The sequence below is a fragment of the Pongo pygmaeus genome, chromosome 7 (genome assembly GCF_028885625.2).
Source record: "Pongo pygmaeus isolate AG05252 chromosome 7, NHGRI_mPonPyg2-v2.0_pri, whole genome shotgun sequence".
Lineage (NCBI taxonomy): Eukaryota > Metazoa > Chordata > Mammalia > Primates > Hominidae > Pongo > Pongo pygmaeus.
This window is the reverse complement of record NC_072380.2, coordinates 106,558,673-106,586,279: the sequence shown is the minus strand read 5'-3', so window position 1 is coordinate 106,586,279 and position 27,607 is coordinate 106,558,673. Positions and strand designations below refer to the sequence as shown.

The 27,607-nt window shown below is 41.8% G+C and overlaps 1 protein-coding gene across 3 annotated transcripts in view; it reads left to right on the top strand.

Annotated features, from left to right (window-relative positions):
- The window catches only part of CDH17 (cadherin 17), a 112,026-nt gene that overhangs the window by 4,376 nt on the left and 80,043 nt on the right, over positions 1-27,607 (top strand). For 2 of the 3 annotated variants that reach the window (XM_063668985.1, XM_054498674.2), the window contains exon 1: positions 22,264-22,336. The exons of the other annotated variant lie outside the window; for it this stretch is intronic. The gene's annotated coding sequence lies outside the window, so the exon portion shown is untranslated. Of the gene's footprint in view, positions 1-22,263; positions 22,337-27,607 lie in introns of those variants that run through there. 3 annotated transcript variants of the gene reach the window in all.

Here is a 27,607-nt window from a genome sequence, read left to right as displayed (position 1 = left end):
TTCTTTGGCAAACTTGTGTCTCCCCTTTCTTTTCCAGGTTGAGTTTTCTTCAGCCCAACATTCGTTTTGTGTGCCTCACACTTGTGCAAGTGCTTGAGTAGTGTGTAACGGGCATACTTAGCTCAGTGCAGATGTCTTGGAGATAGTAGATGTGGGCAAAGATGTGAAAATCTGCTAACAGGAGCCTGGGCCAGGTCTGAGTGCCAGCCCGGGGTGGGGCAGTCAGCAGCACACTGGGTAGGGGCAGGGGGACAGAGGACATCGTGGAATTACAGGGGGTCTGAGTCAGCAGGACCCTTTGACATTTAAATACACATACAAGGAAACTGAATCTAGAAGAGTTAAGCACATTCAAAGCCAGGGAGCTGGTGACTGGTAGAGCTCTGACTAGGGAAATCGTGGAAATTGCAGCTGTTATTCTTTGCATCCTTGTGTCAGGCGTTGTGTTAGGTCTTTTTTGTTTGTGATAAGGTCTCACTCTGGCACCCAGGCTGGAGTGCAATGGCGTGATCATGGCTCACTGCAGCCTCAACCTCCTGGGCTCAGGTGATCCTCCCACCTCAGCCTCCCAAGTAGCCAGGACCGCAGGTGCATGCCACCACACCTGTCTTACATTTTTTTTGTATTTTTTATAGAGATGGAGTTTGACCATGTTGCCCAGGCTGGTCTTGAACTCCTGGACTCAAGTGATCTACCTGACTTGGCCTCCCAGCATGCTGGTATTACAGGCATGAGCCACCGTGCCTGGCCGTCTTTAGTATTTTAGTAACATCTTACTAAACCCAAGAAGTAGATATTACTGGCTCAATTTTGTAGTTGAGAAAACTGAGGCTTAAAGATGTTATGACAGGCCGGGCGCAGTGGCTCATGCCTGTGATCCAAGCACTTTGGGAGGCTGAGGCAGGTGGTTCACCTGAGGTCAGGAGTTCGAGACCAGCCTGGCCAACATGGTGAAATCCTGTCTCTACTAAAAATACAAAAATTATTCGGGTGTGGTGGCGGGTGCCTGTAATCCCAGCTACTCGGGAGGCTGAGGCAGGAGAAACGCTTGAACCCAGGAGGCAGAGGTTTCAGTGGGCCAAGATTGTGCCGTTGCACTCCAGCCTGGGGGACAAGAGCGAGACTCCATCTCAAAAAAAAAAAAAAAGTTATGATGTTACAGCAACCATGTGAAGAGTCAGGTCAAAGTATTGCCTATAACACTATGAGGACTGTTTAAGGCATTGGAATGTCATCTTTTAAAACCCTATACAATTTCTTTTCATCTTGAAACAGATTGCTCACCTACCTACAGACCCTGAATGAGATTACCTCCATGGTAGGACTTCAGGAAGACCCCGTGTTAAAAAAAAATCTCTCCCCAAAAGTGAAAACCAGAAAATCCAAATCTCACTTCAGTTTCCTTTCATCTCATTCACTGAGTTGTGAAAATGAATTAGTACTTAATTTAAGGTCTTAATTTCTGATAAAATAGTAACAGTCTTGAAAGAAACTAAACCTTGATGTGTCTAAAAGAAGCAACACGGTGTAAGGGAAGGAGTACCCACATCCCTTGTGAGTATGTGTTCTCATATTTTCAGCAGCCTCCTTGGTCCAGTAAAAGCCATGTATGTGAAAAATTATGGAGAAATGGCACAGATAAGATCTTATTTAGTGGGAAAATATTTAAATTATAAAAATATTTGGAAAACATTAATTTTTTAAAAAAATAAATGGGATCTTTCTCTGTTGCCCAGGCTGGAGTACAGTGGCACAATCCTAGCTCACTGCAGCCTCAAACTCCGGGGCTCCAGCAAACTTCCCACCTCAGCCTCCCAAGTAGCTGGGACTATAGGCATGCACCACTGTGCCCAGCTTTTTAAAAAAAATTTTAGTAGAGATGGGGTCTTGCTTTGTTGCCCAGGCTGTACTACAGGTGCACACCACTGTGCCCAGCTATTTTTTTTTTTTTTTAATTTTTAGCAGAGATGGGTCTCGCCTTGTTGCCCAGGCTGGACTTGAACTCCTTGCTTCAGGCGATTCTCCTACCTCAGCCTCCCAAAGCGCTGAGATTACAGGCGTGAGCCACTATACCTGGCCAGAAGACATACAATTTTATTATAGTCTTTATTATAAACCAATGGATGTGATACTATTATGCAAAATAAGATGGAGGAATTAAAAAAATGATAAATCTCAACAGACAACAGGCCTGACAATGCCTCATAAACACAAAAACGTTATACAATCAGAATGCAGTATAATAGAGTGGTTACATTTTTAGACTTGGGAATCAGACTTCCTGGCTTCAGATCCTGGTGGTACCAATTCACTAGCTGAGTTACTTTGTGGAAGTTTACTTAAGCTCCCTGGGTCAGAGTTTCCTCAGTAGAAAATAGTGATAATAATAGTAAGTACATCATAGCTAATGCTTTCAGATCGGAATGAGTTAATGTTATCTTTTTCCTGGTGCAGGACCCTCTGTACAGGAATCTTGTCATGGTTATCACCTTATTGCTAGCAACGTGGGTTTTGAATTAAAGCAACCATTTTCCTGGTTTCTGATCTTTATCTTTGTACTAAACAGCCTGGGATTACCCCTCTGCAACTATAATTTAGGACATGCACATAGCTGCCTTGACTTAGATGGACTGATCTTGCATTGGTTTTCAGTTTGGCTCTGACATTCAGAACTTTGGCAAATGTGCCCTGGTCAAGTGTTTGCAGCGAGAGGCCCTGCAGAGGGGAAGGCAGGCCCTCCTGTGTCACTTTCACTAGGAGGTGGCTGTGGCAGAACTAGCTTCCTCTGAAGTCCCAGGTGGGTGACATGCCATGGACTGGGATGTGATTCTCAGTCATGTCTGCATCTAGAATGCCTGTGGTTCTACCACACACTCGGCGTCTCCCCCATTTCCCAGGCCTCTGGTCCTACTGAAGGTCAGATGATGAACTAGGGCAGGAAAAGGATTCTTTTTGCCATTTGATGTACCAACTTGTGGGGTGGGTCGAAAGAGGGCACAGGAGGAAGAAAGAAGGTAGACCACGTTCCCAGAACTAATCCCAACCCAAACTTTAAAAGCACACAGCACAAGTGCTTCTATAACAACCACCTTCTGCATGTTTCCACCCTCTGAACATCCAGCCATGAAAAAGGGCAGTTCTTTTTTTTCCTTTTTTTTGAGATGGAGTCTTGCTCTGTCGCCCAGGCTGGAGTGCAGTGGTGCGATCTCGGCTCACTGCAACCTCCGCCTCCCGGATTCAAGCAATTCTCCTGCCTCAGCCTCCTAGTAGCTGGAATTACGGTCGCGCGCCACCACTCACGGCTAGAACAAGGGCAGTGCTAAGCATGATCCAAGGACGTGGTTTCCCAAGGGGAGCCCTGGAGTGGGTCGCTTAGGGTGCTGTGCAGGGCCAGCTAGAGAGACAAAAGAGCAGCCTTGTCATCAGTTGCCTGCATCTCAGTAGTTCTTTGGAACAGCTCTGCCACCAACTACAAGCAACCGTTAGCCTAAGCTTGGCAGTTGGCTGACATCAGAGGCCTGGCAGATGGCCCATGTGGGAGCCCTTCCAGGGCCTCAGTCGGAATCTCCAACAGATGATGTTAGCCTAGAGAGTGTGGTAGGTTGGGCAATTCTTGCTCCGATAAGCATCTACAAATCTCTTTAGCAGGAGAGATTCTGGTTTGCAGGCTATAGGCTTGGATGCATATCTATCTGTGAGTGCTGCTTCCCACACATCCCCTAACCAGAGATGGAATCCTGGAACAAAGTGTACTACTCCACACTCAACATCGCAGGTTTCTTCTGTTAGAGACATTTGCTGACATTCTTGTTTTCCTTACCTGTGGGGAAGCATGGAGAGAAATCACAAGAGACATTTGCGGACCTGTGTTGAAATTTAGATTCTTCCATCTTTTAGCAATGGATGCTGGGGCGAGTCACTTAATCGAAAAGAGTTTCTTTATCTGTGAGATGGGGATAGAACAATATTTACCTGAGACATTTTAAAAATGGCATCATAGGTAGATAATGAATGCTGTTTTTCAGAATCGATGAATTATTTTTTTCATGAAAGAAGAGATGAAGTCCTACTTGGAATTGACGCTATAATGCTCAGTGGTCCTCTCCTCAGGTATGGACTTCTCCGAGGGTCTCAAGATAGCCTTGGTGTTGGCATCACACCTTGATGCTTCCTTCCTCACTTTGTTTGTTTGTTTTTTGAGATGGAGTCTCACACTGTTGCCCAGGCTGGAGTGCAATGGCGCAATCTCGGCTCACTGCAAACTCTGCCTCCCGGGTTCAAGCGATTCTCCTGCCTCAGCTCCCGAGTAGCTGAGATTACAGGTGTGTGCCACCATGCCTGGCTAATTTTTGTATTTTTAGTAGAGACAGGGTTTTGCCATGTTGGCCAGGTTGGTCTCGAACTCCTGACCTTAGGTGATCCGCCCACCTTGGCCTCCTACAGTGCTGGGATTACAGGCGTGAGCCACTGCACCCTGCGTTTCTTCCTTACTTTGTGATAAACTTTGCTCGTGTGTGTGTGTGTGTGTGTGTGTGTGTGTGAGAGAGAGAGAGAGAGAGAGAGAGATGGAGACAGAGACAGAGGGAAAGAGGGAGAGATTAGAGATTATGATGGTTAATTTTCTGTATCAACTTGGCTGGGCCATGGTGTCCAGGTATGCAGTCAAACACAATTCTGGATATTTCTGTGAGGGTGTTTTGGATGAAATTACCATTTTAATCTGTGCACCGTGAGTAAAGTAGGTTGCCGTCCCTAGTACCGGTGGGCCTCATCTGATCTGTCAAAGGACTGAAAAGAACAAAAGACTGACCTCCCCCAACAAGATGGAATTGTGCAGCAGACAGCTGGCCTTCGGACTCCAGCCAAAACGCTGGCTTTTCCTGGGTCCTGGGATTTTAGATTTGCCAGCCTGTAATTGCATGGGCCAATTCTTAAAAGAAATCTTTCTGTATAGAGATACATATCCTACTGGCTCTGTTTCTCTGGAGAGCACTGACTCAGAGAGAGACGAGAGACAATGAGAACATTGCCATTCTCTCTCTCTCTCTTTTTTTCCCTGAGACAGGGTCTCACTCTGTCACCCAGGCTGACATGCAGTGGCACAATCTTGACTCCTCTTCCCAGGCTCAAACGATTCTCCAATCTCAGCCTCCCGAGTAGCTAGGACTACAGGCACATGGTGGCCACACTCTGCTCATTTTTGTATTTTTTTGTAGAGATGCAGTTTTGCCATGTTGCCCAAACTGGTCTCGAACTCCTGAGCTCAAAGCGATTTTCCCGCCTTGGCCTCCCATGCTGGAAAGACAGGCATGAGCCACTGCACCCCGCCAACATTGGCATTCTCTGCTGCCTTCTCTGGACTGAGGAACTTCACTCAACAACTGGGCTCACAGCCCTTTTTCCACAGAGATTTTGTGGAAAATAGCCTTTTTGTCTCATGCCTGCTTTTCATTTATTTGCTCGTTTGAGATAAATTAAAAGCAGAAAATGAAGGAATCGTTTGGTGATTATTAGATTGCACTATGTTTAAGTGAATCTTAACTCAAAGTAAGACCAAAGACACACACCTATTCCTCTTTTGAAGATAAAAGACAACACAAGCCAGTTTCTACCAACCTAGTTCTATTATAAGTACCTGTAAGACAAGCATCATGATTTAGTAATTATAATATGATAATAATAACAATAGATGCCACTTAGGAGCCCTTGCCAGTTGTTGGGCATACACAGGCCCTTTACATATGTTATTGCTTAAACATAATTGATGGCAGAGACCTCACTCAATGCATTGAGGCATCACTGCAGGCTCGCAAATTATAGTGCTTAATTTCTTCTTAGAAATGATATATTATGAAATAACTGTCTGCAGACATTTTTCTGTCATATACTTTCCAGTTCAGCTCTAAGTCTATCCTCTCCACCATCTTCAAGTGCTGCAGTAAATATGTGTGCTGCAGAGGGTCATGTTTGTCCAGATCCAATGGTAGAAAAGCCAGCGTGGCCTGAGAATGTGTTATTCTGGCTAATCAGGTATTCTGGTTCTATGGATTTCACATGACCATTTGTGGCTGAACAGTGTCAGATAAACTTAATTCAATAAAATACGTTTAATGCTTGGCCTCTTTGGAATATAATTGTGTTTTGATGATGAGTCATAAACTTCTTTAGGATATCTGGCCGTGTTTGAGTCATGTTTGTGGTCATCAGTTCTCATTGTATTGTATCACTGCTCTCTAATCAATAGGATGCTAAATAAATTAGCTTTCATTGCATTACTTGCCACAGGGGAAAAGGGGCTGCATTTGTCTAAAATATCCTTCATGAGCTATTTAAAAGTGATATAAGATAATGGGAAAAAGCAGCTGGGAAATACACATTCTTATTTTTTGTTTTTCACCAGCACCTGCCAGGTTCTCTGAACACTTACATTTGCTGCCTAGATAAATGACCGTGGCATGATCTGTCTTCAGAACTCACTGGCTTTCCTGAATATGCTATTGTCTTTCTTGCAAGGATTAGAATTTTTACCCAGGAAATGCTCTGTGTATGACCCCTGCAGCAAATGTGTATGACCCCTGCATACACATACCTCTGTGTATGACCCCTGCAGCGACACCAACCACTGGTGTCCATAAAGTGCTTCTCCATGGCAAGTGAAACGCAGACAGTGGGGAAAGAGTTTTGCAGGCAGGCTGCCCTGCGTTAGAGGACAAGCTACATCACTCACCAGCTGTGTGACCTTGAATAAGTTATTCAATTTCCCTGGACCTTCTTCTTTTCTGTCAAAATGTGATGATAGTATCTGTGTCATGGTGGTTGAGGCAAGAGAGTTATAAAAGTTCAACGAGGCAATTAATGTAAACTGCTTAGTACATCGTCTGGAATGATAATTTACGAATGGCACATAGTATAATTGTTTGTAACCTTGTCATCAGCTCAGATTTCCCTGACCACTGGAGATTCAGACAAAACTCTCTAGAACTTTCAATTATGCTGCAATGATCCCCATAATTCCTGCAAATTCTGGAGGCTTAGTCTCAAGTGGAAAATCTTCCCATTTTCCCTCCATCCCCCCTCACTCCCAGGCCACTTGCTTTGTGCCTGCATGTGCTATTTCTGTTTCACTTTGCACCCACCTGGACGTGAATCCCAGCTCAGGGGAGCGATTTTACACTATTCAGATGCTGACAAGGTAGAACAGTTCTCATGCTTCAATACTCATTTTAGTACTTCGACTTCCAAATTTTTCCTTCTAATTCAGAAATGTTCACTCAAATTTTCTGTAAGGCCAGATCAAGAATGTGAAATAAAGAAAATTCAGCACATGGCACTATGGTTGAGTAGTCTCTTCTTGGGCAGCTTTCCAGTGAGAACATGTTCATTATTATCCTTAAGGAGGTAAATTACTTTGTTATTTTATAAAAATCACCGTTCACCCAATTATTGACCCAGACCCTCTGTTCAAAAACAAGAGCAGGATGTGTGTTTGTGTGTGTGTGTGATTTTTCACACTTTGATATTTTTTAATAGAAAATTTAAAACATAAGAAAAAGTAGAGAGAATAATGTAATGAGTTAATGAACCCCGTATGCCATCACCCAGCGTAGGGAAGAATCAGTTCATGCCCAGTCTTGTTTTGTCTCTGCTTCCCCGCACCACACTAGCCACCCCGTTCAACCCAAATGGATTCTTTTGAGGCAGATCCAAGGCAGCAAACCGTTTTGTCCATAACGATGTCCATATGTATTGGTAAATGATAAGAACTCTTTTTAAAAACTAAAACCACGTAAACATTATCATACTTAAAAATAGATGACATTCAAATTTCTCTAATTGTATTATTTTTTCCTTTTTTATTTTTTGAGAGTTGGTTTTTTTCAACATTCTTTTGAATTTTTTTTAAATGTACAGGTTTCTTCTCTCCTTTGTTTTTCAGCTTATATATGGAAGAAGCAGAGGCATTGTCCTGCAGTTTCTCACATTTTGTATTTTGCTGATTGCAACCCTGAAGTGCATTTCATCTGCAACCGTTTTTTTCTGACCAGTGTTTCTTATAAATGCTAGACTCTAGAATTGGAAGTTTAATCTGATTCAAGTCCAACTTATCCGCCAAGAATCCTCCATTAGAAGTATCGCATACTTCTCTTAGGAGACGCATACGGACCAGTTGTCTCTGTGATGCAGCAGCTGCTGATGATCTTTGTTTACATCCATTATTTCAGTAGGGGTTGCAAAATGGTAATATTTTAATTCTATCATTCCTTCATTTATTATTTGAAAGACTTACATAAAGAGAAACTTTACCTTGAAAAATTACCCTGATATACTGTTTATACAGCAAGGACAGGCAAAACCCTTGATTCCTGCCCTGTATTTTCATGTTTATAATGTGGTTCCCTGGCATCCACTAAAGGTGGTCAGTGAGTATTTGCTGTCAAGTGTAATTATGATCTCATGGATTTTAACACATTTGATTTGTTTAAATTCATCAAAGTCATTGTTCTTACTTGTTCTCAGATTTTTCCATACTTTCCTAGTGATAGCCACTTCATTTTGGCTTCTAAATGCTTCGAAACAATCACAGTTTTTAGTAAATTCCTTGGTGTCTGGTATGACAAATGTGCTAGGCACATGTACTTTTCCTGCCCCAGAACTATGGTCAGCAATTTCTCCAAGGAGGCTTGATTCCTTTAAATATCATTTTCCAATGATTTTTCAAAATTATAGGGCCAGGCCCAGCATTTTGGGAGGCTGAGGCAGGCGGATCACGAGGTCAGGAGTTTCAGACTAGCCTGACCAACATGGTGAAACCCTGTCTTTACTAAAAATACAAAAATTAGCTGGGTGTGGTGGCACATGCCTGTAATCCCAGCTACTTGGGAGGCTGAGGCAGGAGAATCACTTGAACCTGGGAGGCGGAGGTTGTGGTGAGCTGAGATTGTGCCACTGCACCCCAGCCTGGGCAACAAGAGTGAAACTCTGTCTCAAAAAAAAAAAAAAAATTACAAGCTGGCTTTAGGGCTGCCCATTGCTTAAGAGTTGGTCATTGTTCCCAGCTTTTTTCAGTGGACAGAGTTGAAAACACTACTTTAAAGAAAATGCATCATGAGTTCATACTAATATTTTGAACTTGAATTTAGTATCACAGCGTTTTTTAAAATTTAGCTCCCTTGATTTTATATTTATATATCTCCTCTCTTCTACCTAAAATCTTGGTTGCAGACAATATTAACATAATTACTTACTTGCCTTACTATATATATTTTAGAATAATTAATATTGATATCATTGCTAAAAGTATGATTTCTGAAAACAGTGTACGATTTCTTTTTGTTTTTGTTTTTGTTTTTTGAGACAAAGTCTTGCTCTGTGGTCAGGCTGGAGTGCAGTGGCACAATCTCGGCTCACTGCAACCTCTGCCTCCCGGGTTCCAGCAATCCTTCTGCCTCAGCCTCCCAAGTAGCTGGGACTATAGGTGCGCACCACCACGCCCAGCTAATTTTTTATATTATTAGTAGAGACGAGGTTTCACCATGTTGGCCAGGATGGTCTCACTCTCTTGACTTCATCATCTGCCCGCCTCAGCCTCCCAAATTGCTGGAATTACAGGCATGAGCCACCACGCTTGGACAACAGTCTAAGATTTTTCAAGGTAAATTTTGGTATCTGACTGTGTACTCTTCTAGGTCTCTTATGCTATTCTGGAATCAAACTGATTACCAGAAAGCTATATCCTGGATGGACCTCATTAACTAACACTGCTATGGAAAGTCTTTACTCAGTTGCCCTTTAATGTTCCATCCTTTGCTTTCATCAAGGGCGGACATAGAAAAATGCCAATACAGAGAATGTCTCCATATCTTCTACACAATCACTGCAAAGAGATTTCCTCTTATGTTGTCAATCTGAATGACAGAGAAAGGCTTTCTAAAAGAAAATATTTATTTGGGTATAGATCATTGCAATGGGAATACGCCTGCCATAGTAAACTATGCATGGACTCAGGGAGGTAAAGAAAGACAAAGGTTTTTAAAGGAAAACATAAGGAGGATTACATAATTATTTTGAAATGATTATACTTGGCCATAAAGATTAATAACAAGGGTGATCTCAATGCAGTTGAACAGGAGTTGCTGGGCAGATGTCCTTGTAGAAGTATTTTTTGTGTAAGGTTGCAGTGGCCGTTGTGCAAGATTGTGGTTTTTGAGGCTTTTGTGATAGTTTTGTTATTAGGCATACAAGCATGAGAACCTGTCTTCATGGTCTTCCACAGGTCTGTTTGTCAGGGTTTGTTTTGATTTTTAACATTGCCAACTCCATTTTGATTCTGGCAATTTCACAATTGTTAGGTGAATCTGGAATTGGTTTGATTTGATCCAGGTACAATGCTTTCGGCAAGAATCCTTCCTAAGTAGCATTTCATATCTAGGAGGAGGCACACAATGACCAGCTGTCTCTCTTTCTGTGAGGTAGCAGCCATGGATGACCCTTGCCTAGACTTACTTCCATAGAGGTTTGTGAAATGATAGTATTCTATTGCCCTCTCTTTGTTTATTAGCTGGAGGATTTCTAGAAGAGAAACTTTTCCTCATGATCCACAGCCCATGGCAAACATGATTGAAGCCTGGAAAAGCTAAGGAAAGTGATCACCAGTTGCCTTCCCCAATCTTAGGAGAAACTTAGTGACTCCAGGCAGCGTCTGAAATGGAGACCAATGTATTTAGACAGTGCCGTCTGGGGAAATTTATGTAAATATATCGCAGAGGGATAAGAGCATTAGAGTTAATAGGGCTGGTTTAACATTACCTACTTGAACATTAGAGTTTGCCCAAAGCAACGATTTTAGTTTTGGCATAAATTCTTCCAATTCTTTTTTAGACTGTTGTAAAACAGAGTCAGTTACCTACGAAGGCCTCTTCTGGTTGGTAGCAGTAAAGCCACCACAAGGGCAAGTGATGAGAGAAGGGCATGGCCACGGTGTCGGGGTAGAGGTGGTGACTAGGACATCGCTAGATTAGGAACAGCCTTCACAGTGGCAACGGTTGTGAGTCAGCATGCCTGATTCAAATCCTGGCTTTGTCACCTGCCAGCTATGTGAACTTGAGCAAGATATTTGACTTCCCTGAGCCTTAGATTCCTCAACTGTAAATGGGGATTGGCGATTTGACTTGCCTTTCAGATTTGTGCACATTAGAGATAACAAAAGCCAAGCACTTTGCCCAGTGCCTGGCACAGAACAGACGTTAGCTAACTAGAGGTCAGCAAAGTAACTGTTTAATTAAATAGTTAAGTGAAAATTGAGCCTACCCCTAAATCCAATACATGAACATTTCTGGTGGCAAAATAACCTGTGAGTCTTTAAACTAACTTTAGATAGACTCTATGCAATTTGGCTATAAGTGTGCAAGTTTCCCGCTGCGAAGGGTTCTAGACTTCACAAAATATGAAGACATTGCTGCAGGATTATAAAGTCAGGGCAATGATTTAGTGGCTACCTACAGGAATCAGGGTTCCCACCATGCTTCCCAAAGCCATTTGCTGAGAAATATTAATAGTACGACAAAATCGTGTTCACTGTGATGTCTAGTGACCCATCTTAAGGTCTCTCACTGAAGCTTGCTGTATTTTATTTTTTAAAATAGAAACTTGTAAGAGGATCTGAACTTGACACTTTCTGTGGCTTTCTCTGTATTTGGTCTGGTATGTTAATGACACCAGGTTTTAATTTTAGCTTCCTAACGGTCTAGGTAATAGCACGAGATAGGGTGATCGGCCACCGGTTGCTTAGGCTTGTGACAGATAAGGCTAGCTGCTATCAGTTTCTGGTCTGAGTGTGGCTGGAAGATGAATGAAAAATACTTTTAAGTCAGGGTAAGTAGAGCTGAAAGGCTCTTTAGAAAAGTAATTTATAGAAAATGTTGGGATCTCCTCTTTACACCTTCAACATGTACTGAAATAACTTTGTACCATTTTTAGACAAACAGGGTTCAGATCTCCCTAACACAGACCTGTAATCCACCTTAGTTTTTACTTCCTTGGTTGGGCCATTATATTTATGAGCCCAAACAGACAGAGGAGGGGTGTGATATCGAGGGTCCACATTAGAATTCCCAAACCCATATTGGTGAAGAATATCAAGGCCAAATAATAGCCTTGGAATTGGGATTCAGTCCCAATTTGTCAGTCTCTTAAATTTTTGGTCTTAAATAGTGTTATGCCCAACCCCTATTAACTCTTATAGGGATTCAGGGTTTGAAAACCTCTGGCACAAGATTCAAGAGGCTGAAGAAGAGCCCCAGAGCCAGCAAATGAGACATGGGATTTTACTGGGGGCTCACATGCAGGGGGACAGGGTCCAGCAGCAGTGGGCTGTACAGGAGAAGTGCAACTACTTGCAAAAAGAATCAGTTTATACAGCATTTTCACTTAACACCCTCCCCCTAACAACCTCCATCTGGCAACCTTCATTAACCCCAAAACAAAGGGCCTCCATCCCCAATATGGCCCATATTCCATGGGATGGGGGCGGAGGGTGGAAGGTGCAGTGGGAGATGCTCAGATGTTCCTCATAGACAAGGAACCAATCTCTGCGTTGACCACTCCTGGATTCCTGAGCTGAGAACACACATTCAGGTGCATCTGCCCTACAGGAGCATGCTGAGATTATGCTTACGTTATTGCTGTCAGGTGTGTCTACCATAAAACCAATATGCCTTAAAGAATACCAGTCTAATTATTAGGGAGCTGAATCAAGATTGGGAGAAATAAGTTCTCATTGCCCAGGTCAAGCTCAGGAAATATGCCATTGACACTGAGTCCCATGGGACTGAGTCCCTGGTAATTCTTTGTTTTTTGTATTTTTTATTTTTTTACTTTTACTTTTGGTAATTCTTTCTATACTTCTTTGCCTTGTGACCAAAAAAGAAAAGGAACCTGTATTCCAGCGATATAAAAAAAATGATTTCAAAAAGTCCAAGGTCCTTACAGACCATGTTAAATTCCAGAACAAAGATCAGCAGGTCAGCATTGCTGTATTGGGAGCCACTTTCTACCCTGGTCCTGAAGAGGATTTTCAATATTGAGGGAGGGCACATTTTAGAAAGTCCACTGAATCAAGATAATTCAGTTATTGCTGGGGGCAAGGTGCTCCTGGCATTATGCACAACTCTGAATAGTACCGGTTGGCTATGCCTGGCTTGTCTGAGTTGAGCCGAGCTTCACTGAAGTTAACCACTTCCTCATTAGCTATGGGAGAGGATGCCTGCCTCCTGGACAGCTGAAAGAGAGCAGCTGCATTCGAGGGGTTCAGGTGGTGCTATTGCTCTGTAACAAGGGAGATGGGGAGGAAATATAAAGGGACATCAGTTGGAGCGGAGCTGTGGAGGGAAACGCTCTAGGGGATAAAGTGGTGGGTATTACTGGTTCATGAAAATGCTACCTAAGCAGGCTTTTCAGCTAAGGCAGGATTCCCAACCATATAAAGCTCAGAAAGATCGAGTGGGAGGGGCGACTGATGAGCATGTAATCACGGTGGAAGTATGATATTTTGGCTGTGGATCTGAGTTGATCAATCTGCTTAGTGGACTTGAGTCCCCCCACCCCCACTTGTCTGACTGGGGCTCCTGGGAGGTAAGTAGAGCTGGGCAGGAGGCTCACTCAGCGGCTGCTACGGGAGCTTCGCCGAGGGTAGCAGCTCAGGCTTTATTATTTTTTGAATCAGATCCGGATTCAGATCTGAGAGAATCGATTTGTATCTTCTTTGCTCCTTTATTTATTTATTTGTAAAGTAGTAAAAATACCTTCCAGTGTTGCTGTGAAGATTGAGATGCAGAGCAAAATTGCTTGGTAGACGGTAGATACCAAGCCAGCCGTTCTCAACCTCGGCTGCACGTTGGAACCAAGGGAAACTTTAAGAATGACTGCTGCCAGGCTTCACCAAAGACCAATCAAATCACAATCCCCATGGCTCCATGCGGCCAGGGTTGAGAACCCCTGTACTAAAAACTTATTTGTACTGAGAAAAACCTCTCTAGAGATAAAGAAGAGGAGTGGAGTTTGGATAACTTCTAGTCAAGTATTGTGTAGTTAACTACCATTGATTTTCTTTTGTATAAAGTAGTAACTTAGAAAAAGTACAGCTACCTCTGTCTTGTAAATCCCTTTAGATATAGTCCTGGTTCTAGGCAATTCCCTTTGTTTCTCATACTTAGGAGAGCAGACTTGGGAAGATCTGAGAATTTTAAAAAAAAAAAAACCCTCTGGAGCCCTCCCTTTTTGAGAAGCTGGTCTATCTAATCAGGTTTAAAGCAGGAGCACGTGGGCTAAGCGGGACTCCAGCAAGGAAGTGAGGGTCCTCCGCCGGCCTCCTCCCAGGCGTCCTTAGAAGGGATCTGACGCTGGCTGAGGCTCATTGATAGAGCCAGATGGTCTCTCCCAAGCAGGGCTTCTGTTCTCCCCTCCTCCTCCCCTGCACTGTGGGCTGCTCCTGTGGACCACCCGAGGCAAGGGAATTACACAGATTGCAGATGTGAGCTTTCATTTCCTGTGTTTCCTCCTGTAGCTATTGGAAAATTCTAGTTAGAAGATAACATGGCTTTTCCAGAAACTCCTGGATTGTTCCTGAGACCAGGCCCAATGTAATCCTGAGTGGGAAAACCAAAGAGAGGAGAATTTGGCCTCCTTGTCTCCTGAGTTACTAGGTTTAGTCACGTAGAAAGAAAATAGTCTTCGTTCAGGCAGGCAGTCGAGTCAAGTTTATCTAGGGCTGAACTGCCTGACCTGAGACACTATCAGAGGGGCTGAGGGGCCGTCATGCCCACATTGTCATTTTCTACTTTATCCAGGGCAAAGATAATCTTTGTGTACTGAAATGTTCTTATTCACATTTTAAAAACACAACAAAAGAGGTCAAATAATAGGTAAAATTAGTTAAAAAAAAAAACCTCATATACTTAAAGGAAAATAAATGATTTTGAAAACCGTAAGACATTTCCGATAATAGAACAAAATGATCTGAGGGGCCTAGACCGAGGTAACTGAAAATGTTTAGCCTATGTTTTGTATATTTATGTCAGTTCAATTTCATTATTTTGCAGTGAATATGCATTAGTTGCAGGGAATACATCTTTTTTTAAGAACAGCTTTATTGAGATATAATTGAATACCATACAGCTTACCAACTTAAAGTGCACAATTCAGTAGTTTTTAGTGTATTCTCAGAGTTGTGCAACCACCCCCACAATAAATCTTAGAAAATGTTCATCACTCTCAAAATCAGCCCCATATCTTTTAGCTCTCAGCTCCAAATTCCCCCTCTGCCCCGCAACTGCAGGCAACTCTGAAATCTTCTTTCTGTGTCTATGGACTTGCCTATTCCAGACATTTCATGTGAGTGGAATCATATAATATTAGGCTTTTTTTGTCTGACTTTTTTCACTAAGCATAATGTTTTCAAGGTTTAGTCTTGTAGTATCAGTATTTCATATCTTTTTATATGAATATTCTATCATATGGATAGACAAATATTCTATCATATGGATACCACATTTTATCCATCAGTTGATGAATATTTGGGTTGTTTCTATCTCTTGGCTATTATGAATAATGCTACTATGAATATTTGTGTACAAGTTTTTGTGTGATGTTTTTATTTCTCTTGGCTATATACCTAGGAGTGAAATTGCTGAGTCAAATGGTAACTCTATATTTAAGTTTTTGTTAAAACTCCCAGACTGTTTGCCAAAGTGGTTGTGTTATTTTACATTCCCACCAGAAGCATATGAGGATTCTAATTCCTCCACATCATCTTCAACACTTGGTATTATCTCTTTTTTATTATAGCTGTCCTGGTGGGTATGAAACACCCTGGTGGGTATGAAATGCCATCTTATTGTGGTTTTGATTTGCATTTTGCTTATGCCTAAGGATGAGCATCTTTTCATGTGCTTTTTAGCTATTTGGATATCTTTTTAAAAATTTCTATTCAGATCCTTTGTCTATTTTTTGATTGGGTTGTTGAATTGTAAGAGTTGTTTATATCTTCTAGATACAGTTCATTTGTCAGATACGTGATTTACAAATATTTTCTTTCCTTCTATGAATTGTCTTTCACTTTCTTAACAGTGTTTTTTGAATCGCAAAAGTTCTTAATTTTGATTAAGTCCAGTCCAATTTGTTTTTTTTCTATCGTTATTTGTGCTTTTGGTGTCGTAGCTAAGACATCATTTCCAAATCCAAGGCCATAAAGATTTACCCCTGCTTTCTTCTTAGAATTTTATAGTTTCAGCCCTTATAATTTATGTCTTTGATATATTTTAATTTTTCTTAATGGTGTGAGGTCAGGGTCCAGTTTCATTATTTTGCATGTGAAGATAATTTCACAATTTACTAAAAAGAGTATTCTTTCCCAGGAAATACTTCTCTTAAGGGTAGAATTTCCAGAGGCAATCCTGTTTTGGTGTCTAATGAGAGACCCACAGGCATAGAAGGGGGACCATTTAATAAGCCTTAGTGTCCAAGTCTGAGTCCTTCCAAGCAAAGCCCATATGCATGCTGGTCTCCTACTTGACCCCATGACAGGACTTCCTAGGCAGTCACTGCACACTGTCTGGCTAAGTGGTGATGACCACCAGGGCTAACATGAAGGGGTAGTGTTCTAGGAGGCGTGTGTTTTGGAGAATTAAAACAGTACAGTTCACTATGGCTGTGTGGAGTTTGTTGTGCACATGGGACACCTTGGGGAAGTTGTGGAATAGTCAGTTGGATATAGAAAACCAGAGCTTTGACCAGAGGAGAGATCTGGTCTAGAGAGAGACTCAAGATGTTGGCAAGTAGATGGGAGCAGAGTTGACCTCCACAGAGTAAGTGACAGGACAAGATAACCTGGGATTGGGCCCAAGGAGTTGGATGAGTCACAAGTAGGACTGCAAGGGACTGGCTCAAGAGGTGGAAGGAAAATCAGAGTATTGGCAAGGAAGCTGGGGTAAAGGGAAATTTGAAGAGAGCTCACCATGGTGTTGAAAGCTGTGAGGGGTCAGGTGAGGTGCAGACTGAAGAGCGTCCATCTGATTATCATGAGGAGGTTGTTGGCAACCTCGGTGAGGGTGGTTTCAGTGGAGCAGTGAAGATGGAAGCCAGACGCTGTGATCTGAGCATGAGCTGGATGGGAGCAAAAGCTTGTTAGGTGAAATCTGATAAGAGACAGAGCTAGGTCTCAGAAAACCAATAAGATGATGGTCATTTCTTGGAATTTAAAGAAAATCCAAGATCAAATAAAAGGCTTAGCTGTCTGAGAAAAAAATGTCTGAGGGAAGATGAGCATGCTCATGTCTACCAGATCCAGCTTGCGTGTTCAACATCAGACCGACTGCATCATTATCTCAGACATTCCTGCAGAAATGGGTTCTACATGGTGGGGTAATTAATCTCAATTCAGAATAGGCTTTGCTAAAGAATATTTACTGGAGGATAAAGCAATGACTCCTTAAGCTAGTGTTTCTCAGAAGGGCCTATGTAATCACCTGCATCAGAAATCCAGAGTGCCAGCCAGGCATGGTGGCTCACATCTGTAATACCAGCACTTTGGGAGACCGAGGCAGGAGAATCACTTGAGCTCAGGAGTTCAAGACCAGCCTGAGCAACATAGAACCTATCTCTACAAAAAATTTTAAAATTAGCTGGTGTGGTGGCACTTGCCTGTAGTCCTAGCTACTTTGGAGGCTGAGGCAGGAGGATTACTTATGCCCAGGAAGTCGAGGCTGCAGTGAGCCATGATTGCATGCTGCGGTCTAGCTTGGGCAACAGAGCAAGGGACCCAGGGACATACCCTGAACCAGGATTTCATAGTGTAAGCCCCAGTTTTAGTGAACTGTAGTTTGGAAGACCTGGAAGGCATTTGTCCAATGTACAACTGATGATGTGAATACTTATTAGCCATCCCATTCATGAGATTCTCCAGTAATTTCATGGCATGGGTAGCTGGAGCGAGATTAAGGGCCCTGCCTACTGGGCAGTTGCTTGGAGCCAGCATCTATAGATGGAGTTAAAAATCTTCCTGGAATAAACAAAGTACAAAGTGGGTCCACTTCTGTCAGAGTAGATAGTGGGGAAGAAAATCTTTACTAGCCTCAAACTATCTTCCTTAAATATTTTTCAGACTATCACAAGGTGGCTGTCAGCTAAGATTTTTAAACAGCATTATGTATGATTCAGTGTTTCTTACTTCGAACTAGTGATTCATTTTGTTATCTAAGTTTTAAATCTTGTAATAATTCTCTCAAGTGTTCTGGTTTGTAAAACTGCCAAAAACAAAACTCAACAGAGAAGCCTCCAAACAAAAACCCCAAACACAAACTCAGAATGTAGGCTGGGCGTGGTGCCTTACGCTTTATTCCCAGCACTTTAAGAGGCTGAGGTGGGCAGATCTTAGACCCCAGGAATTGGAGTCCAGCCTGGATGGATGAAACCCCATCTCTACAAAAAAAATAGGATATGGTGGTGTGTGCCTGTAGTCCCAGCTACTTGGGAGGCTTAGGTGGGAGGATGGCTTGAGCCTGAGGGGCCAAGGGTGCGGTGAGCCGAGATCGCACCACTGCACACCAGCCTGTCAGCCTGTGACAGAGCGAGACCCTGTCTCCAAAAAAGTAAGAGCTACATGAAAGTAAGACCTGTTTTGCTTAAATTTAGCAGAAAATGGACTCTGTCCTGGCCCGCAAAAGTAGTTAAGAAAGATTCAGCTTCAGCCTAAAATAATGACTAGCAGAAAATTAGTTTCACTTCATTCCACTAAATAAATGTGGAACAAAAACTGTGAACTCTAGGTTTCAGGGGGTTCAAAATTATTTGCTTTTCTGGGTTCCTATTGGCCTTGGTTGAGCCTGCAGGTAATCATGACTATTTAGAATTATTGAATTAAATAACTGAATGGAGTTGAGTCCTAAGAAGTACTTATTGAGTAATAATTGAAGACAAAGTTTCTGCCATCATCAAGTTAACAGAGCAAGGCAGATATTAAGTAATTAAAATATTATTTTACACTTCTATTAGGTGAGGGTTTTGTGTGGATGGACTCATGATAAAATATTCTGAATGTGTAGTATGTAACACATAAAGAACATAAAATGCAAGTACCTGAAAAATTGAGAAATTTAGCACTCATAGATTTCATTTTGAGTTTTAAAGAATAAAAATAGGCCGGGCGCAGTGGCTCATGCCTGTAATCCCAGCACTTTGGGAGGCCAAGGCAGGCGGATCACCTGAGGTGAGGAGTTCAAGACCAGACTGGCCAACATGGTGAAAACCCGTCTCTACTAAAAATACAAAAAATTAGCTGGGTGTGGTGGTGGGCACCTGTAATCCCAGCTACTTCGGAGGCTGAGGCAGGAGAATCACTTGAAACTGGGAGGCAGAGGTTGCAGTGAGCCGAGATTGTGCCATTGCACTCCAGCCTTGGGGACATCAAGACTCCATCTCAAAAAAATAAAAATAAATAAAAATAAAAAAGAATATAAATATTAGAAATGTAACATGCTTTGACTTTTAGGAATAATTCCAAGTTTTCATAACTTTTTTGTCTGGGAGGCTATCTAGACTTTCTTACTAACAAATGTCTGTAAATTAATTACTTATGTATTTTCTAGGGATAATATTGGAGGAATGCTTAAAACATTATAGACAAAAGTGTTGAAATATTTTCACCATCATGAAGCTGTGAGTTGAAAGCATTAGCCCAAGTCCTTTCACTTGTTCAGTTTTGTTTTCTTTCTTTTTTTTTTTTTTGAGATGCAGTCTTGCTCTGTCGCCTAGGCTGGAGTGCAGTCGCGCAATTTTGGCTCACTGCAACCTCCACCTCCCAGGTTCAAATGATTCTCCTGAGTCAGCCTCCTGAGTAGCTGGGATTACAGGCACCTGCCACCACACCTGGCTAATTTTTGCATTTTTAGTAGAGATGAGGTTTCACTATGTTGGACAGGCTGGTCTCAAACTCCTGACCTCAGGTAATCTGCCTGCCTCAGCCTCCCAAAGTGCTGGGATTACAGGTGTGAGCCACTGCGCCTGGCCTTTAGTTGTTTTCATCCTATAAATCATACCTCCTTTGCTTTGGAAAATTGAATCAGTAATATTTATCAATTACATTTTCCTTATTCCTATTATTAGCAAGTCTATTGAACCAGCAATGTCTCACTTTTCAAGAAAATGAGTTCCTAAAATGCAGTGGTGGCAACCCTGAAACATGCACGTTCTTAACATTTGGATTTAATCTGGAAGGATGTATAAACCATGTAAGGAATATATGAACAGCTCTCAGAATCTTGTTAACCTGGTATCCCAGAGTACAGAAATAGCCTCTGTAATTCAGAAATGCAATCACCTGTTAATCTCTCTGATGGGTGGTTTAGGCGTTTTCAGTGTTTAATCAACCTAATTCTTTGAGCTGGAAGCTGGAGGCTAGAGATAGCATGTGATGTACAGGGGAACCCCATGTTGGAACTTGGCCATCTTCCAACAGGAATGGGCTTATACAGGGACTTCTGCCCTTGGAATTTTCTTTTCTTTTTTTTTTTTTTTTAATTACTCGCATAAAGCTGGAAGGAAAAAAATCTGGCAGAGTCTATAGCTGTAGTGAATAGGATGGGATTTGAATCAGACAGACCAGGGTTGGAGTCCCAATTCTGTAGTCAAAAGCTGTGTGACTCAGACAAGAAATAAAACCTCTCTGTGTCCCCATTTTCTGTCTATAAACTGGAATCTACTTTGTAGACATGCTAAATGAGAAAACAAAATTTTAACTGGTATACCAACATGTCATGAACATTGTTATTGTTGCTGAAAAACAATGACTATAAATGATACATATGTATTTTACTTTTGAAAAAAAACTTATAAATTTAAAAGCACTTTATTATTTTAAAATTTTCAAAGAAGACTCAAACTTCTTTCTGAACAATGCTGTGTGATGAGATGCTTGCCCTTGATCCCAGGAACTGAAACACGTGGCAAGTGGAAGCGATCTGATTTTGCAGAACAAGCCCACTTTATTCAGCTAATGGGAGGGCAGAGGTGTGAAGAATGTGGGAAGTGCTTAGCCTCAATAACCTCTTTCTTCTAAATGAGTGATGCTGGCTGTGGGACAAAGCAAGAAGGGCCCTTGCTGAACCCACCAGTCCACCAAGGATGTTAACAGCTGGCATGCAACTAGATGGTTTCACTTGCAGGGTCCTGGGGATAAATGAGGTCTATTCCCGCAGTGGCTTAGAGCACTCATGAAACCTTCTCATGAAATCTGGAAAGGAGGGGAGCCCTTCTAGAGAGTGGGCTGGGCTCTCGTGCTTTCCCTCTGTCAGATGCACACCTGGAGAGGAATGGAAAACACAACCTCAGCTCAGGAGAAGCCAAGAAATGAACATGAGAAGGTCCACAGAAACAGGGCCAAGTGTAACACACCGGACACAGACATGACATTGATGCTCACCTTCAGTGTGGATTCCCAGAGTGACCAAAGTGTGGCAATCAGGAATTGTTCTAAAAGAAGCCTTGACTTGAGAAATCTGGGGGCATTGGCTTTTATTGGTTAATCAAAAACCTCATTTTGATTGGAGAAAAATAAGTTGTTCCTAGGTAAATCCATTCCCTGAATTGTGGCGGCGGGGGGGGGGGGGGGGGGCGGAAAGGACTTGGTTTGTGTTTGGGGGAAAATTTGCTATCGGTTGTTTCTTGCAGACTTTGGAAGGGACCTTGGATTTCAAAAGCAGGCACAGCCATATTGTGTCTTTCCTCATGTCTTCTGAGTCATTTACAATGTCTCATGTGGCTGGTTATCAATGAACTGTGTCATTGCTCAGACATGGCGCCCCTGCTCCATCTTTTGTGTTTGAGATGGAATCTACATAAATATTTGCTGATCAAGTCTCCTGTGCTAAGTGTTGGGGGTACAAAATATGAACAAAAGTCTTTGATGTCATGAACCTCACACTCTAGAGATAGTTGGACACACAAAAACTTTACCACTCTAACTTCTTGTCTTTTCATTGACTCATCTACATTGAAAAATGTAGCAACCTGTTTTGAGATGGATTAGATGTAAATTAAACTTCTTTTGGTACAAAGTCATTTCTTTCCTGGAGTAAATGTAATGACACTTTTTATGATACCCAGTGGCTCTCGAAGAGCAATAAAAAATGTTAATGGTTAATGTTTGACTGAAGCTGAAGGGAGAGGCTGGGAGGCAAAGCAGGGAAGAGGGAGTGTTCTCGGGGGAGATACTCCAGTCGTAGCAAAAGTCTCAACCACTGAATGGAAGAAAAGGACTTTTAACCACCATTTTGTGACTTACAGAAAGGTAAGGGCTGACATGTCTTAACTGTGTCAGTAACATATTTATTCCAGAAGGACAAAGTAGATGGAGGGGGAGGGCACTTAAAAAGTTGCTTGACAAATTTGTTCCTTGAGGTGGGCCATGTAGATGCTGAGAAGGGAAATTTGTTGCTGGCGTGACAAGTTTTGCTTGTGGAGCACAATTTTTTTTTTTTTGTAGTTTCTTTTCATTGGTCCATATTTTATAAATTCATTTGATGAAGTGGCTGCAGTGAAATCAAGCTTGGCAGTGGAATTAAAGGGGAAATTGAGTTCTCTGATGTTTAAACATGTATCACACCCACTCTGTGATGAGCATATAAAAGTCCCTGGTCTTAAGATGCTCTAGGCTCTTGTATTCTAGAAATTGGGGTGGAATCACATTCTCAAAAAGCATGTCATTCTATCTACTTCTCAGAGAATGAGATTCAATTTGGGATTCTTAGAATTGTCCAGGACACAGCAAGGGAGGGAACATGCAGAGAAGAAGAAAAGCCTTTTTGTAAAAGTACTAGAATAAGAATTGAAGACAGACAGACAGACCTGCCTTCACAAGTGAGAGAAGAGGCTGATGTGCGTGTTAATCAGCTTCCTAGGCTGCTTTTGGCCTTGGTGGTGGAGGTACCACCTGCTAATGTGTGGTTATTTTTATGTTAAGCCATGCACAGCTTATTGGTATCTTCAATGGTCCGATATTTGCCTCTGTCTTGGTCTTTTCTTTATGACAGGTGACTTTATGGGGACAGATGCCCTCTGTGGTAGGGGATGCCGAGGAGCAGATTGGAAGGACAGTGCCTTCTCTAATATTTTCTTGTCCTAATTTTTCTTCAAAAGCTTAAATAGCAAATGAGGCATTATTTGAAAGAAGAAGAAAAACATGTTTAGATGAAAGGAAGATGGATGCTATTCAGCTCTCACCAGGAAACAAAGCAAGTCCTTTACTGAGAGAGGGTTTCTAGTGAGTTACGGGGCCATATGAGTCTTCAGGGTTGGCCAGATGGGTTAGGCCAGTTTCATCATTTTCCAGCCCGTGAGCACAGAACAGAGATCTGCCACTAGAGACTTGCCTAACCAGGTAGTTGTCAGAAGTAAATTAGAATAGTAGGTAAAGAGCTTACTATGTTGCTTTGTGCTTGGTACACATCCAGTGAATGTTAGCTCTCTGTTCTATGAGAAAGTTCAAGTAGGTGACTCAGGATGAATTGAGAAATTTTTGTTTCGTTCTTTAGAAAAATAAAAAAATCAGTAATGCCATAAAAATAACGTCTACCATTATGCAAGAGAGGAGCTAATTCTATGTTTAGGAAGTGGGATTCAAAAATATGAGAATAATAAAACTATTGGTTTTGCTATATATATAGCATTTTAAAGCCCCTCTCATGGTTCCCATGTAAGTCTTTGGGTGAGGTGCAGGTGTGGCATCCTTTGAAACTCACCCAGATGACCCCTGAAAAAAGTCATCACTGTTCAAGGTGAAGGTTACATTTCCGGTACCTCCTCCTTTCTCATACAAAAGGCAAAATATGGCTGGGTGTGGTGGGTCATTCCTGTAATTCCAGTACTTTGAGAAGCTGAGGAGGGAGAACTGCTTGTGCTGGAGTTCAAGACCAGCCTGGGAGGTCTGAACATAGGGAGACCCTGCCTGTACAAGAAAATTAAAAATTAGCCAGGCATGATGGCACTTACCTGTAGTCCTAGCGACTTGGGAGGCTGAGGTGAGAGGATTCGTTAAGCCCAGGAGTTTGAGACTGCAGTGAGCCATGATTGCGCCACTTCACTCCAGCCTGGGTGACAGAGTGAGAACCTGTCTCAAAAAAAAAAAAAAAAAAAAAAAAAAAGCTGGATGACGTGCAAAATATATCCTGGCAGAAACTCTACTTCTTGTTCCACTGTCAAAAAAAAAATGTCTAGAAGGATGTGTCCCTCATTTTTCTTTCACATTAACAGCAACAACTCTGAGGAGGAAAGCTGGGCATTGTCATGCTTCTTGCTCTGGAGGCCGACAAACAGTGCTTGAACAGAAGCTGGTTCACATGGGTAGAGATGTATAGATTTGACATAAAATTGCATTGATTCAGAAATCCCTGGTGTCAGATTTAGAATGGGGCTAGTTGTTCTGTAACTGCTCGTTGATTATCCAAAGAAAGACACACTGAATTTTAAGGGAATATCTATCTACTTATTTGTTACTTGTGAGAACAGACAGGAAGAAGAAGGAATGTTTACTTCTAGGTACAAGAAATATTAACTTAATAAAAGCAGATATTCCCCTAGTGGCTGAGGTATTAACTACACTAAAGTTGATTTTTTTTTTTTTTTCACTTAAGCAATACATAAGCTAAGCTATACTTGATTGTTGTGCATGTGGTACAAAGAAAATTTCTCTTCAAATATCCTGTAAGACTGACATGGAATTCTCTCATTCATGATATTTCTGAGTTATTCATTTTTGACCATATACTTATTACTTAAAAATATTAGGACTTGTTCTTAAGTGAGGGACAAAGAGAATGGAAATGGTAGATTTGTTCCCTTAACATCTAAGCTAAAGATGAGCTCTCTTCCTCACCAAGAGGCCATCTAGCAGAGTGGCTTGGTGCTCGGCCCCTGCATTCACACCACTTCCTCAAGCGCTCTAAGCTCAGTTTCCTGCTCTGTGGGATAACAACAGGACCCACATTATATGACTGTGTTGTTCAAGTAAGTTGTCCAAAGTGTTTAACTTAGCTTGCATTTGTTGAGCATTTGCTATTTTTTAAAACAGTTCCAACGATTTAAAAAAAAAAAAAATTCATGAATGAGATTTCATCGTGGTCTGGCACCTTTTACTAAGCAGAATTAAATTTATTTTCCCTTCCTCTCCTACCCATCCAAGTTGTCAGTTATGATTTAATTACAGAAATCAGAAAGTGAACCTGCCATACTTAAGCATGACTGCACATTCTTGGCATTAAAATTCCTGCCTTGGGTCACTTTGCAAATGAACTGGTATTAGAGTATTTTTCTTTCTTTTCTCTTCTCTTCTCTTTTCTTTTCTTTCTTTCTTTCGATCCTTCAGTGTCTAAATCCTATGGGATGGAACCTAATTTAGATTTACTTCCTACTGAATTTCTAAGGCCAGGATGTGTTGCTTTATTATCTTGACAAAATGCTCGTCCATAAACTTTATATTACATAAAGAAATGTTGTGTTATACATAAAGAAACACTTTGTCAAAAAAAAAAGTCAAGCCACCTTTTATGAGAAATAGTGATTCCAGTCCTCCTCTTTAGTCCAGGGAAGATGCTTGTGATATTGTTCTGCTAGATCTGGGGGAGAAAGGGTCTCCCCCTGCCACCTTCTAGGGTTTTTGCGGGTATATAGCTGCACACGTGAGGGAAGTCAATGCTGAAATTCTTCCTGGCTACCTGCTTAAAGCCCATTTATGCCTAGTGTTCCTTACTGGAACACTAAGCATGTGGGAGTTATTTATATCCTACTGCACAAGGTCATCGTCAAGGTCTGATTGCAAAAATTCAAAAAATTGCAACCTCAGGCATAAATGGGTTGCGACATCAGGCAAGCGCCCTGGTGGAACAGTCACTGTTGTCCCTAGGTCAGTGGCTCCCTTTCCTGTGACTGCTCTGGCCCCCCTTCCATTCAATGCCGGGACGTTTTGGGAGACTTGGAGGAGAGGCCTCTTCTCCCCAGCTGACCCTTCCCTTGCTCTGTCTTGGGGAGCACTGGGGGAACAAAAGCCAATCTGGGAAAAAAACAAGCATGACACCTCTCTCAAATATTTCTTGGAACTTGTTATTCTTTTCTTTAATAAGAATAATTATGCTAGTAATCCCATTACTGGGTATATACCCAAAGGATTATAAATCATTCTACTATAAAGACACATGTACACATATGTTTATTGCAGCACTATTTACAATAGCAAAGACTTGGAGACAACCCAAATGCCCATCAATGATAGACCGGATTAAGAAAATGTGGCACGTATCACCATGGAATACTATGCAGCCATAAAAAAGAATGATTTCATGTCCTTTTCAGGGACATGGATGAAGCTGGGAACTGTCATTCTCAGCAAACTAACACAGGAACAGAAAACTAACACAGGAACAGAAAACCAAACACTGCATGTTCTCACTCATAAGGGGGAGTTAACAATGAGAACACATGACACAGGGGAACATCACACATCGGGGCCTGTCCTGGGGTGGGAGGCAAGGGGAGGGAGAGTATTAGGACAAATCCCTAATGCATGTGGGGCTAAAACCTAAATGACAGGTTGATGGGTGCAGCAAACTGCCATGGCATGTGTATACCTATGGAACAAACCTGCATGTTCTGCGCATGTATCCCAGAACTTAAAATTTTTAAAAAAAGAAAAAGTGAGACAAACATTTTTTTAAAAAAGAATAATTATGCTAGTAATGTGTATTATAATTGATTATGTCAATCTAAACCATTTTAAGTTCTCCAGGGGACCATTTAGCCTCTCGTGAGCCCATCTTCCCTATCAGGAACCTATTGGTAGAACAAATCATCTCCTCCAATTTTGCATGTGTGTAAATCCAGATTGTCATATACTGAAAGATTGGCATATCTATATTACAGAGTTTAGTGACAGAAAGCTGGGCTTATGTTTATGTATGTATGTTCATCCCTCCCTCATTCCTTTCCTTCCTTCTTCCCTGTCTTCCTCTCTGCTGTAAAAATAAATCATCCAGCTGCCCATTCCCTCCCCATGTGGAGTAATCTGTTTGAAGTGTGAGGCAGAAGCCCAGATTTATACCTGTCTGCTTGTTTCGAGCTTATTAATGGCCACTTTAATTGGGTCCTTAATTTGTCAAAAGTGCAAATTGATCAGATGCTTCTGCGGTTCTCTAAACCTTGAGTGATGTAATTGGTGCCAGAGATCTGTGAGCCAGACCAAAAAGATGGGCATGACAGATCTGAACACTAATCGATGAATAATGGTTTGAGCCAGATTTTCATCTGATCTTTATATCTATCTGGACTTGCCTTATAATTTATGCCGCTCTTAGCAATATACAGTGAGGAGGAAAAATAAATGGCTCACAGTATATTTGGCACTGTTTGGTCCTGGTGGTGTTATGAATTCCAGTCACATCCCTTCTTGCCCACACTACCTTAGGATATTTGAAAACAAATTCTGTAGCTCTCTCCTTCTGCAACTTCTTGTTCTTTGAAGCTTCATGGCTCAGCCTTAGTGCTAGGTGAATTATTTTAATTCAAAGCCCTT